The 12643-nt window shown below is 39.1% G+C and overlaps 2 protein-coding genes and 1 long non-coding RNA gene across 3 annotated transcripts in view; 1 reads left to right on the top strand and 2 right to left on the bottom strand.

Moving 5' to 3' along the window:
- LOC145496232 (uncharacterized) overlaps nucleotides 1–12643 on the bottom strand; it is a 448310-nt gene that overhangs the window by 247344 nt on the left and 188323 nt on the right. The window lies entirely within an intron of this gene.
- The window catches only part of LOC145496256 (uncharacterized), a 192459-nt gene that overhangs the window by 142563 nt on the left and 37253 nt on the right, over nucleotides 1–12643 (bottom strand). The window lies entirely within an intron of this gene.
- The window catches only part of LOC145496263 (uncharacterized), a 427898-nt gene that overhangs the window by 386166 nt on the left and 29089 nt on the right, over nucleotides 1–12643 (top strand). The window contains exon 11 of the long non-coding RNA XR_014050532.1: nucleotides 4443–4559. This is a non-coding gene — a long non-coding RNA (uncharacterized LOC145496263). The remainder of the gene's footprint in view (nucleotides 1–4442; nucleotides 4560–12643) is intronic.

Here is a 12643-nt window from a genome sequence, read left to right as displayed (position 1 = left end):
GACGATTTCTCGTCATTTAAGAATTCGGCCAAGTAGGCGAGACTGCTAAGAAATGACATACTAAGTTTAAAATTAAGATGTCACAATTAATCGTCCAGATTTACAAACTTTCACATACTGCATGCATTAAGAAAAGCAAGAGTTGTGAAAGCAGGCACAATCTCCTTCACGTCGTTTTACAGGTAAATCAGAGCAAAACACAGCCACTAATCTTTCTCACTGGAATCCACGCGAAAAGGCGTCCTCCTGTAGTTCGTGGCGCAACGCACTCTGGTAAAAAGTGGCGCAGTGCATTCTGGTTATTTTTAGTTTATGTTTAAAAAGGGACACTGACACTTCTTAAGAAGCCTTCTCTGGATCACACGCAGTTTTCAAATTATCGCCCTGTTTCGAATCTTACTTTTCTCAGCAAAGCAATTGAGAAGTTGGTTGCTAACCAACTGATCTCCTATGTTAACAACAACAACCTGAATGAGCCATTACAGTCTGCCTACAAACAGTATCATAGCACAGAAACGGCTCTCATTCGCGTGCATAATGACATCCTCACAGCCTTCTCTGGATCTACTGTTAAACTTGCTTCTCCAACAAAGAAAATTAGTTTAAATTTTCACTTGAATAAGCTTTCTCAATTCGAATATTATCTTTGGGACGTGAAAATGTGATTCTATCACCTAATTGTTGCTCTTTGACAAGTTTTGAATATTCATCAATGTCACGTTGTTACCTAGCTGTTTGTCAGTTCTAAGCGAACACGTTGCTTCGCAAAGCAAGTGGCAGAGTGCAGAGTTAGACCTCCTAAAACTCGCGAAGAAGAGGAAAAGTGTGTGGCCAGCGCTATTCCGAGGTAACGTGTGCGTCTAGTCTGTTAAATGCAGGGGTAGATAGTAAGTTAGTACGCCTTAGAACTGGGAATTTTTAACGTTAGTGCCATTTTAGGTCGGAACTGTACAGCAAGGCTCAAAGCGAACCAAAGGACGAGGTCGCCACCATTGAGCGAGAATTTAAATTTAGAAAAAGAATGGCCCTTTCTGTTTTGGGGAGTTTAATAACTGTACCGTTACATTTAACGTCAGTAAATGATTTAGGTTTAAAGTTTGTTTTGAAAAATGTGTGATTGAATAAAGGTGTTTATCGCCATGTGTTTTTCTTGCTCAATCAATATGCAAATTAAGAAAATTTGCATCCGTGTTTGAAATTATTCCCAAACACGCCGTGGTTTTCAACTCGTTTTTCATTGGGTTTCTAAACCCATTCACCTGACCAGAATAAGATGCTCTCGTTGGATAAGAGCTGCATGAATAATTAATGAGTTTTATATCACAGTCATCACCGTAAATCCTCTAATTAGTAGACTGCAAAACAGTCGTATTTTTTGCGATCGCGAGCGACGGTCAATATTCGAACGGAAGGTCTGGACGAGTGTAAAAACGGCGAGGGAGAATGGGTAGAGACGCTAAAAAAATACGACTATCCGCCTTGCATATGTTAAATTCGTTCAGAATTTCCCGTTCTTCCAGCAACGGGAAATTCCGATTGGTTTAATTCTGACGCAACCTGTCATCAAATGTCACTCACACCTCATCAAAAAGATATAGACGCCGTATCAGTTTCACAGTAAAGACAGTAATTCTCGCGGGAAAACGGACGACGTCGAGTTGGATGCGTTTGCGAGCGATTTAGCAGCGATCCACTCGCAAAAATTATCATTTTACTTTCAGTATGAACGGTTAGCTCACTAAATACTTTGGCAATATTCCTTCAAATTTGTTACTGAAGACAGGCAGGTCGGGTTTCTCAACGGCCATTCGCATGCATGAATGACCCCGAGAGCAAGCAAATATACACGCAAACAAATTATTTCTGCACGTATTTTTCTTGGGGCCACGGACTGAACAAGACTTAAACGTCCTATAAACCTTATAATTTTGTAAGTATTGTTCAGTCTGAGAAAAACAGGAAAAATACGTGCAGAAATAATTTGTTTGCGTGTAGATTTGCTTGCTCTCGTGGTCATTCATGCATGCGAATGGCCGTTGAAAACCCCGACAAACGAAGAAATAATGCCAATGTATTTAGCGAGCTAGCTGTACATACCGAAAGTAAAATGAAAATTTTTCCGAGTGGACAGCTGCAAGGTTTCACTTTTTCAGGTAAATTTTGCACACAGTCGGCAACGAGACGTCCATCAAAACTTAGGTTTTGTCTAGACGCTTTTGCGCTGAAGGTGGCGTGTGATTGATAACCGCTGGAAGATGTGGGTGGAGCTGTCAAGCAATTTCTGTCACCTCAGCGACATAGGACCCCGCTCAAAACGAATTCGTTGTAAGAAAAGCCGACAGTCGTTTTCTCGTCTCACACGCCCGTGAGTCTCGCGCGCTTCACACGCGAGGATCGCGCTTACGGCGCTTCGCGCCTTCCGAAAACGTCCGAAAACGACTGTTTTGCAGTCTATCTAATTAGCGCCTGGGTATTTTCTTAGTAGAGGGAAACCAAAAAGCGATAACTCGCTTAAAAGGCTTCGGATCGAGCTAAGAAGTGAGATGACAATAGAAAAGACAGCAAGGCATTGAGGTGAGTCATTTTTATTGCAAAAATACTAAAATTTCAGCTATAATGTCGATTACCGTTTTTCCCCATACAAACCTTTATAAATTCAAACCGTTGTAACACAACACCACCACATACTGCAAGGCGAAAGTCACGTTTCGCGTAACCAAACTCGGTCGTTATGTAATAGTAGATGTCGTGTCACGTTTCGAGCGCTGAACGTTCGCATAAAGATTAAAAAAAAAAAAAAAAAACTCCTCGCATCGTGAGCTTGGGCAGCCTGTGGCCTGGGGCGCTTATTTCAAATTTAGGAGAAGATGGAGGCGCTTATTCGAGGGAGGCGCTTATTTAATTTTTCCAAATCGTGGCCTGACATGATCATTTTTTTAACACATCATCTGCGCGTAAACACCAACATAAGCTGTTCATTGACATAAAAAGCTGATTCTTAAGTTTAAATAGCGGCGCCGTCAGTACTTAACGTGTTCAACGGGTTCACTACTAGTAAACGTGTTCACAAACTGAAACAATGTGCAAATCTAATACTACATGACGAAAACTATACATCCGTTGTTGCCTCATTACTCGTCCACAAAATGGGGAGGGAGGGGAGGGGAGGGGCGCTTATTCCAAACGGGGGGGGCGCTTATTTTTAATTTCGGCCCATAGGAGGGAGGCCTATTCGAAGGAGGCTATTGTTCAGATACGGGTTATACTCCCATCATTCCATAAGGCGCCAGCCCGACACAGCGGTCAAACGTCTGCGCATGTGCGAGCTATGGGGCAACTAAAGGCGGCCAAAATATTTTCATAACCTTGTTCTTTTCGTGGGTCATTGGCATCCTATAAATGACATTGTCCTCGTTATTTACGTATTTGTTTGTGTTTTAGCTTATACAACGAGAGCTAACAGAAATAAGAGTTAAAAACTGTTCTACCTTCTGCTTGTTGCAGGTCTTTCCTTTCTGCGGTATGTATTTTCCGTGCTTCTTGAATTTTTTGTCCGCCTCGACTTTGCATTTAGTGCACCAGTTTGTCCAAGGTTTGTAGTTTGGAAAAGATTTTCCCACCTGGTCAAAAACCTGGTACAGGCGGTTTGGGATCGGTATTTTGGCTAGCTATGCCCCCATGACGATGGACATGAACATCGTTTGTAGTTCGATTCATCTCGTTCCTGTGCTTCAGACAAATCCAGGATCCGGACGGAATCCTCCCAGTCCTTGCCAAGAATTTTCCAGCTCGTCTGAGCGAAGCCGAGTCACTGCAATTGTCTTTTTCTTCTCCAGTTTTTTCTTCTTTTACACACCGCTTGTCGTCCGTTTCCGGCGTCACGCATCGTGTCCCCAATTAGCACATTAGTGCTAAATACATCGACACTTAAATAAAGTGATTATTATTATTATTATTATTAATGTATACTACGCCGTCGGCTCGAAGCCTGACACTGGTTTTCAAGACTTATAAATTTTTTTGGTAAAGCTTAAAACAAAATGGTAAATCAACAGAATACCGATAACTTAATTAACTTTGTGCCTGAAAAGTCTTAAGTTTTCCTTTTACCTACTCTCTTTTCCTTTAACAGATTTCTACGAACTTTTCATTTTTTTCGTAAATTTTGCGTGACACCGGTTGTTTTCCATGTTTTCCTTTAAATTTTTGCACGGGAAATTGGCGCGCGGCTGCCAAAAATGTACCCATTAGCGCATGCCCGACGTTTGACCGCTGTGTTCGCCAGGCCAGGCCAGACTTACTCGCATGCAGGGCACGAACACAGTAGGTGACTCTGTCAACTGTCTCTGTGGATGCAGGTATGTTGCTCACCAAACATATGCTTTACTTTGTTTCTCGACTTGTAGAATTTCAAACATTAACCGATATGACTTCGCTTTCAGGTTCACGGGTTAAGATTGAACCTGAAGTTTGCAGACTGAAGTCACAGAGACTGCACATGTGTTTACCGAGTGTGTTTCAAGCGCGGGCAAAGTTGGAGACCTTGAAAGTTGGACAAGGTATGTTTAACAAGTTTAAACGTGCCAAAACAGAAATGTTTGACTGGAGTACACAGTTTGTATAATACAAACCTTATTTTCACTCATGTTACATATTGATTGTTAGACTGTTTTTGAGGTGAATACCCGCGAATTTTAGAATGGCCGTCGCCGGGAGTGTTAAACAAGGTCAGCCTGGCACGCACATGTTATGCGATTCTTTAAAATATTTCCTTGTTTCGCCCTGAATGCAGAAAGACTACTCGGTTTTTCAGGCTTTATTTTCGGATTTAGCAATCTCTTTTTGTGGTAATATCTGCAATTCGCTACTGGAGAACTGGGGGATTCGGCTGAACCGCCAAACTAACACAAGCAGGTTCGAATGAAACTTTGGAGGAGGAAGAGCATTTTTTTTTTTAACATTATGTTGCATTAATTAGCTTTTTCCGGACACCGGATGGCCTTAATTTCGGGCACTTTCGGGTTTAGAGAACTTCGTTACACTCTTCTTTTTTTTTTTTTTTTTTTTTTTATAAGGATATATGTTATAAGAATAGCGAGGCTGAGATTTGCAAAAATTTGCGAATATTTTAAGAACTAGACGCTCTAAGAGCTTTTACTGGGGCTTCACTCTGCAATAACAAATCGTACTTTACAAGTAGGCTTGCTGAACACAGTAAAAACAAATGAAAGAATCAGGATATTTTAACACAAGAGTTACACTTAGATAAGCTTATTTACTATTCAAGTTGCTTCGTCGAGTACCCTCTATCTACGGTGGCCCATAAACGCACACGAAATTTAAATCACTCACAATTCAAATCACTCACACCGAATTCAAATCACTCACACCGAATTCAAATCACTCACACTGAATTCAAATCACTCGCACCAAATTTCACAAAATGGTGGACACTTTGAGATGTAAATGAGGGGTCTTTCATCTGTTAAGTTCCAGTGTTGATTTATTTTGTTGGTGGGTAATTAACCAGTGATAGCTAGGAGTGATCAGATTATGCAACAACTTTCTTGGCAGGCCGAGTCTCCAACAGGACTCATGCACAGTCACAGTTTATTTATTTATATTGTGCTTTTTAACATGCATACAATCATCAAAAGTGTAGTACAATATTAAAATATACTAAATATGTACATAAACTAAATTTAATAATAATGAAGTAATTTAAGAACAAAGGCCAAGAGCTAACTTAAAACTAGTTGTACCTCTCAGCAAGTGCCAACGAGGTGAAATAATTTGTTTTCTATGGAACGCGTGGAAAGGTACCTTTTTGTGTCTTGTAGATCGTGGAACATTACACAGAGGGTATATTGATTTCTCTGTATTTTACGTAGAAGAGGGTTGAATTAAAGTGAAAAGGAGCTTGTTTATTAAGGAGCGATTTGTTTTTTTAAACAGTAATGTTGAGGAGCCATCACCAAACCTGGAGGGTATACCTTGCGATGTTTTCCTTATGAGTTTGTTTGTCTGATAGATTATTTTTTCTCACAGGATGTGGGGAAATGAGGATTTATTTTTAAGTAGTCCTCAAAGTAGGTGTTTGTCGTGCTTTGTGAATATTCTGTGCTACACAATGAGGGACTGGTCAATAAGTACGACAGGGGGGGAAGCGATGCAATTGGAAAAGTGGTGGCTCAAATTTTTGACTCACCCCTTCGTTCTGGTTCAAAACTGACTGACCCACCCCTTTTCTGCTTTGGCCCACTCCTCACTTCATTTAGTGACTAGTCCCTAATGAAGCTGTGGAGCTAAAGTTTTCCGTTTCCTAAAATTACTGCAACTCTCTGAACGATTCATTGTTTAATTAATGGTATCAATCACAAATATTTTAATGTAAACGTAGAAAGAGCATAGAAATGCCTTAAAAAGACACCCAAACAGAAATGGATAAAAATACAAGAATTTGAAAATGTCATAACACAACTTATAACATATAAAATGAAGTCAGTGTTTGTTACTGCTACATGTATGAACACTGTCGGGACATTATCGAAATGATAATGAAACAGTTACTGTCCGACTTGCAAGGAAAGATAAGAAGTCATTAAAATGATAACAAAACAGTTATTGTCCAACTTGCAAGGAAAGATAAAAAGTCATTAAAATGATAGCAAAACAGTTATTGTCTAACTTGCAAGGGAAGATAAAAATGCATTTAAAAAAAATAACAAAACAGTTATTGTCCAACTTGCAAAAGAAGATAAAAACTCATAAAATGTTGACCAAACAGTTATTTTTTGACTTGCAAGGACAGCTAGAAGCTCATTAAAATATCGAGGAAACAGTTATTGTTCCTCTTGCAAAGAAAGATAAAAATGCATTGAAATGATGACAAACCAGTTATTGTCCAATTTGCAAGGGAAGATAAAAACACATTTAAATAGTGACAAAACAGTTATTGTCCAAGTTGCAAGGACAGATAAAAACGCATTAAAATATTCTCAAAACAGTTATTGTTCAACTTGCTAGTAGTTCTATTTTACTTTGAAATCGGTTTGTCCGATGAGGGCATGCTGTAGTGGTGTACACTTTTGTGAGCAAATTACTGGCTCCCGATTTCTTGAACAATGTTATTCTTGCAGTTGTATTTGAATTTGATGTCTATTAATCCCATGAGGGCATCCTCTTTGTCATCTTCTGTGCTTTCCAGACTTTTTGTTTTTTTTTTTAATAGTTCTACTAGTTCATTTGTAAATGTGGAGAGCCACAATTCTGCCTCCCCATCTTGAATGCAGTTCTCTACAGATTCTTCACATTTGCAGTTTTTAACTCATTGTTGCACTTTACAGTTTTGGCATCTAACTGATTCTCCTGACTCATCCCCAACGCAGTTTTTTGCAGATTTGACAAGCAAGAAATATGTTTAAGTTGGAAATGAATTTCACTTCACTTGCAGCAATCTCTGTCAGGATTTGTCAACATTTCTGGTCCCACAAGCTTTTGGAGGGTCGTGGAATCTTCAGTGTGACTTGTATTTTTGTTAGTGCTTAGGAATTTTGATCCTGCATAGTATCGTAGTGTCAAGTTTTTGAAGTAGTAGGCCTTATTGTTCATGAGTTGGGCAAATACTGGCTCCCATATGTGGATTTCCATCGTGTCGCTGCCGTCTTGTAAGATACAGTCTTCTTTGACTGTCAAAGTTTGACCGGACTTGGTTTCAATTTTCTTGGGTTCTTTTGTACCCATTGACAGGGTTGCACAGACATTGACTTTTTGGTTTGGTGCTATTTTTTGTGGTTCTTGCAAAGTGACATCACATGCTTCTTGCGATGTCGCTTCTGAATTTTCCGGCTTTACGTCTTGTACATAAGAGAATGAAACATCAGCATTTGAGCACTGTGAGACATGCGACTGGTGGTTTAAAAGCCAATCGTTGCTTTCATACTGGTACAAGGTTCTTCACCAATACAGGTGATTTAGTTTCCTGAAAGTGTTTCATTGTTGGTTGCTTCGATTTATCAAACGCCACCACTCTTCGTAGCATTGTTGGCGAAAGTTGAAGTTGGAAATCAAACCATTCATTTTTGGTTTTTGTGGCTGTTTTCACTGGTGATACATTATGAACATAGCGGTGCTTGTTTTCTAAAGAGAAGAAACAGTAAAATTTCAGGCTGTTATGTCATCATTGTCCTTATAATAAGAACTATAACAGTTTTATCGTAATATAATGTTCACTAAAACGTAAAATACGAAAAAAATTTAGGGCTATATGTATCAAAAATTTCAAGGTGGTATTAAGAATCTAGCATCTTCGGCTTAAAGTCATCTTCTTTATGTTTGCTACATTAGTTCGCATATACATGTAAATGATATCAGGTCACTCCCATGGGGAACAAATAAATTGGGCAGTAGTAAAGGGGGTGCTTATAAAGTCTATAAGCACCCCCTTTACTACTTTAGGCAGGCCAGCAGCTTTTTGTTAAGTCTCGCTTCTTGTAGCAATAATCAAAGCCTCTGGAATGTTGTGTTTGAACGTGAATGTTTCCTTCTAAATTTACACAAAATGTCTTGCTGGTTTTGAGATCTTGGTGATGTCTAAATGTTGTTCGTAACGCACACAAAATTTTTTTTTAATAGTTTTATTGTCATAATTACCAAAAAAACAAAGTTCTGTTTGAATAGATTTATTTGGCAATCCCTTCAGGTGGCATATGGTTTCTTCTTACCTTTTTTGGTCCAAGTTGCCTGTATATCCTAAAGGGGATACCATCCATGGTATCCTATAGAAGTTATGTTTCGAAATAAGCCTCATGAGAGGTGAAATAGTAAGTTGTTAGAAAATTTTTGAACTCACCTTTAAAATGCCTCTTTGATGACATCTTTAATTCTAAAAAAGTGAAAAATAGGATGTCACTCATTTTTTTTTTTAAAAAGTAAGTATATGGTTATTTTTTTACTGAGAGTTAACCTAAGGTGTGAAAGTTTTTTTGTAGTTAATGTACATTATAAAGATTGTTTGCATAGATTACTACTGAATTTGAGTAATGTTGTTTGCGAAAGTCTGTCAAGTCTACGTTCCTCTGATATTCTATGTTGCAAATTTGGCGCCTTCTTAGCAGCTTACAATCTTTCAAAGGTTAAAGGTTCTAAAACAAGGTCAGACAAGTTTCTTACCCTACTTAATGCAACATATGTCATACCAGTAACATTTTCTGATTTTCCAAGGTCTATCCAAGCCTTTTCTAATGTAAGACCTTGGCATTTATGGATTGTCATTGCCCAAGCTAACCGTAAAGGTAGTTGTTGCTTTTCAGCATTGTAGCCTAAACTTTGAGAAATTTGGGTAATGGGACAAATTGGAACACACCTTGGCAGGTCAGGAGATACAGAAGGTCCATTGTAGGGTTCATCAAATTGAACAATAACACAAATTGGTAGAGATGGGGGTTGCTGTCCTTCAGGAAAAACAAAATGAACTACTGTTCCTAGTGCTCCATTGCAAAGTCCTGCCTCCGTCCATATATTATACAGCTTTGGTTTGTTTTGGAGGGTTGGAAAATTCATTGGTTTGAAGAAATGCACAAGGTCTTCAGCACAAGTGTTTGTATGATCCACATTATCAGCCATATGATATATGGTATGTAATATATAAAAAGGCTGATACCAAGGTCTCAAAGTATGATGAACAGAGCGTGAAATATACAAGAGTGGAAAAAAATTATGTTTGCTTTCAAGAATATCACAAGACCTTTTAAATTATGCTTTTTCAACTACCTATTGAAGTAAATGAACGGCCAGATAGACATGATCATGACATTGCTTCAAATAATCTAAAATTGTGTTTCGAAGCAGATAAAATTCTGTTGGATATCATAACTAGTGGTTCATGGCAAATTTTAGTTAACTGCTAATCAGGTTTGGGATGAACTTGTACATGTTGCATTTAAACATGCTGCTGAGCAAATCTTCTCCCACAGTTCTCGCAGGGAAAAGGCTGTTCCTGGTATGGGTCCTCATGCGCCTCTGCAGCTCGGCAGGGTGCATGGATCTTTTTGAGGAGGACCCACATTTTTGTACAGGCGCATCATCTGAAACAAAAATAACTGTTATTGATTTTAATTGGGGACAACATCAGTTGGTTTGTTTGGGAGTGTTGGACAATTTTTTGGTTTATAGAAATGCATGAGTTCTGCAAAACATGTGTTTCCTTGATTCACACCAAAAATATCATTATCATCACCATGTCAGAGGGTGATAAAAAGAATGTATCAGACTGGCTGCCAATGCCCACATAATTTCAAGCCTTTTCGTTCATTCTTCACGGGGGCATTTGAAAAAGAGATTTTTATTTAAACAGTCTTTAAAACAAGGTGAGAGTATCTTTATCTGTTGAAAAGATTGCAAGTGAGGGAGTCTCACCTGTATTTAGTCATCGGCAGTTAGTTTATTGGTCTTGGTTCAAAAAAAAAAAACCCTGTTGTGAGGGGTAACCTTGTGCCATTGAAAAAACCAACAAGGAGTTGGACTTTGCGTGAACAAGAATGTGTGGAAAGGGGGGAGACAGAACTAGTTTGAGCACCAGTGACAGTGGCTTGTTTAGAGAGTAGAATGGAGCCCCCAGTACAGCCCTGGAAAAGAAGAAGAAGCTTTGGTTTGCTTTGGAGTGTCGAGCAGTTCACTGGTTTGTTTGCAAATGTTGAACAATTCTTTGGTTTGAAGAATAGCGTAAGTTCTGCAAAACTGATGTTCGTTTGATTCATACTAAAAATAACATGGATGGTAAAAAAGGTGTCAGACTGGCTGAGTGCACAAAAATACTGGCGAGCAAACCTTTTTTCCGCATTCTTCACAGGAAAATGGCTGCTTGCTGATATGGGTCCTCATGTGCCTCGCTAATTCTGTTGGTCACTTGTACTTGCGTGGGCAATTTGGAAATCTGTACACCATCTAAAAGACAAAATGGGAAAATGAATTGATGTCTATTATATTGGTGACAACAATTTCTGAGTTTTTGAAGGTTTTAGTAGAGCTAAATATTATTGAAATGTATACTTTTAATATCATAACACATTCCTTAAGTCTGATCTTATTGTAGTTTATTAAATGTTTTTTTCCTAGTCTAATGCTGGCTGTGCCTACATATTTCTGGTGCACTCATTGTGCACGTATGGGAGGCGCAGTGGCCTCATGGTTGGTGCGCTCATCTCTGGATTGAGCGGTCTGGGTTCAAGTCCTGGCCGGGGACATTGTGTTGTGTTCTTGGGCAAGACACTTTACTCTCCAGTGCCTCTCTCCACCCAGGTGTATAAATGGGTACCGACGAACTTAATGCTGGGGGTAACCCTGCGATGGACTAGCAGCCCATCCAGGGGGGAGTAGAAATAATCCTAGTTGCTTCATGCTACAGAAACCGGGATAAGCTCCGGCCTGATGGGCCACTTGGCTTGCATGCAAACTTTACCATTGTGCACATGATGCAATACATGGACTACATGCCATGCCCTTGCAAGAGTTTGTTAATGGGTTAAAGTGATTTCTATGATTCATTTTTGAGCCTGCTGCACCAGTGTTTACTGTTATGAAATATGTGCTTGAATACATGCATGCAGTTGAGTACAAACCCCCATCTTGCCTCTTGTGTTGTGTTAACCAAAGGCAGGCCAGCTGCACATGCACTGTTTGTGGAATTAATTTATAAACAACTAAGCCAAAATATTTATACAACAGGTTAAGGTGGCTGAACACAGTTTTTGATACATGAGTTTCACTCACCTTTTTCTCTAAAACCCTTGATCCGTTGGTTGCCAAAAATGGCAGCAAGCAAGTTAACAACACAAACTTTGGTTTTTTGATGGTTAAGCTGACGTATGTGCCGTTGCCATGGGAACATGAATAAATATAAACAGGCCTTTAAAATCGGTTTTGTTTATTTGTAGAAAATCTAGTCACTAGATTTTCTTTGTAATCTGCATGCAACAAGGCTGTAATGATTCTCACAAGTTAGCACCTTTTTGCGAATACTAAAGGCCTGTTGGAGAAGTTGTATCTCTGCATTTTACTTTTGAATTTATGATACCATGGGTTTCAGGACTGTTTGTGCTAAAAGAAAGTGAGGCTTGCACACCAAAAGTTTGCGTTTCTAGTTAACTTTTGTTAAAAAACTTGATAATGGTGGATATGGTGGATATGGAATGGTGGACTGCAGTACTGTTTGAAACCTTTCTTCTCTTTCCAGGAATGCAAACTACTTCAATTTCCACACTGTTTTAGTACATGGCAGTCAGGCTGGGCATAGCAAATTTCTCCTGTAGCATGTTACATTGTGAGATCGAGAGTGCATTTTTCACCTTGATTAAGGCTCTGGTCTATGCAGTCTGCTGGCCAATTCCATACATGTTTCTTGCTGGACTTTGTCAATTTGTCTGGACTGCTTGTATCTGGCTTTTTATCTGCATGTGACCAGACCCAGACTTCCTCTCGGCCAAATCCTCAGCGGGTCTTTGATTATTTTACTCTTTATTTGGTACCAAACATATTGCCTTTTTGTGTTGTTGAAGCGCTTGATTCCAAACAAGTATTGAACACATAAAAAGCAATTACGTCATCCATGGAATGTGTCGATGTTGCAACTTTCTCTTGTGCAGCG

The sequence above is a fragment of the Orbicella franksi genome, chromosome 8 (assembly GCF_964199315.1).
Source record: "Orbicella franksi chromosome 8, jaOrbFran1.1, whole genome shotgun sequence".
Taxonomy (NCBI): Eukaryota; Metazoa; Cnidaria; class Anthozoa; order Scleractinia; family Merulinidae; genus Orbicella; species Orbicella franksi.
Note: the sequence above shows the minus strand (reverse complement) of the source record. Positions and strands in the feature narration are given on the sequence as shown.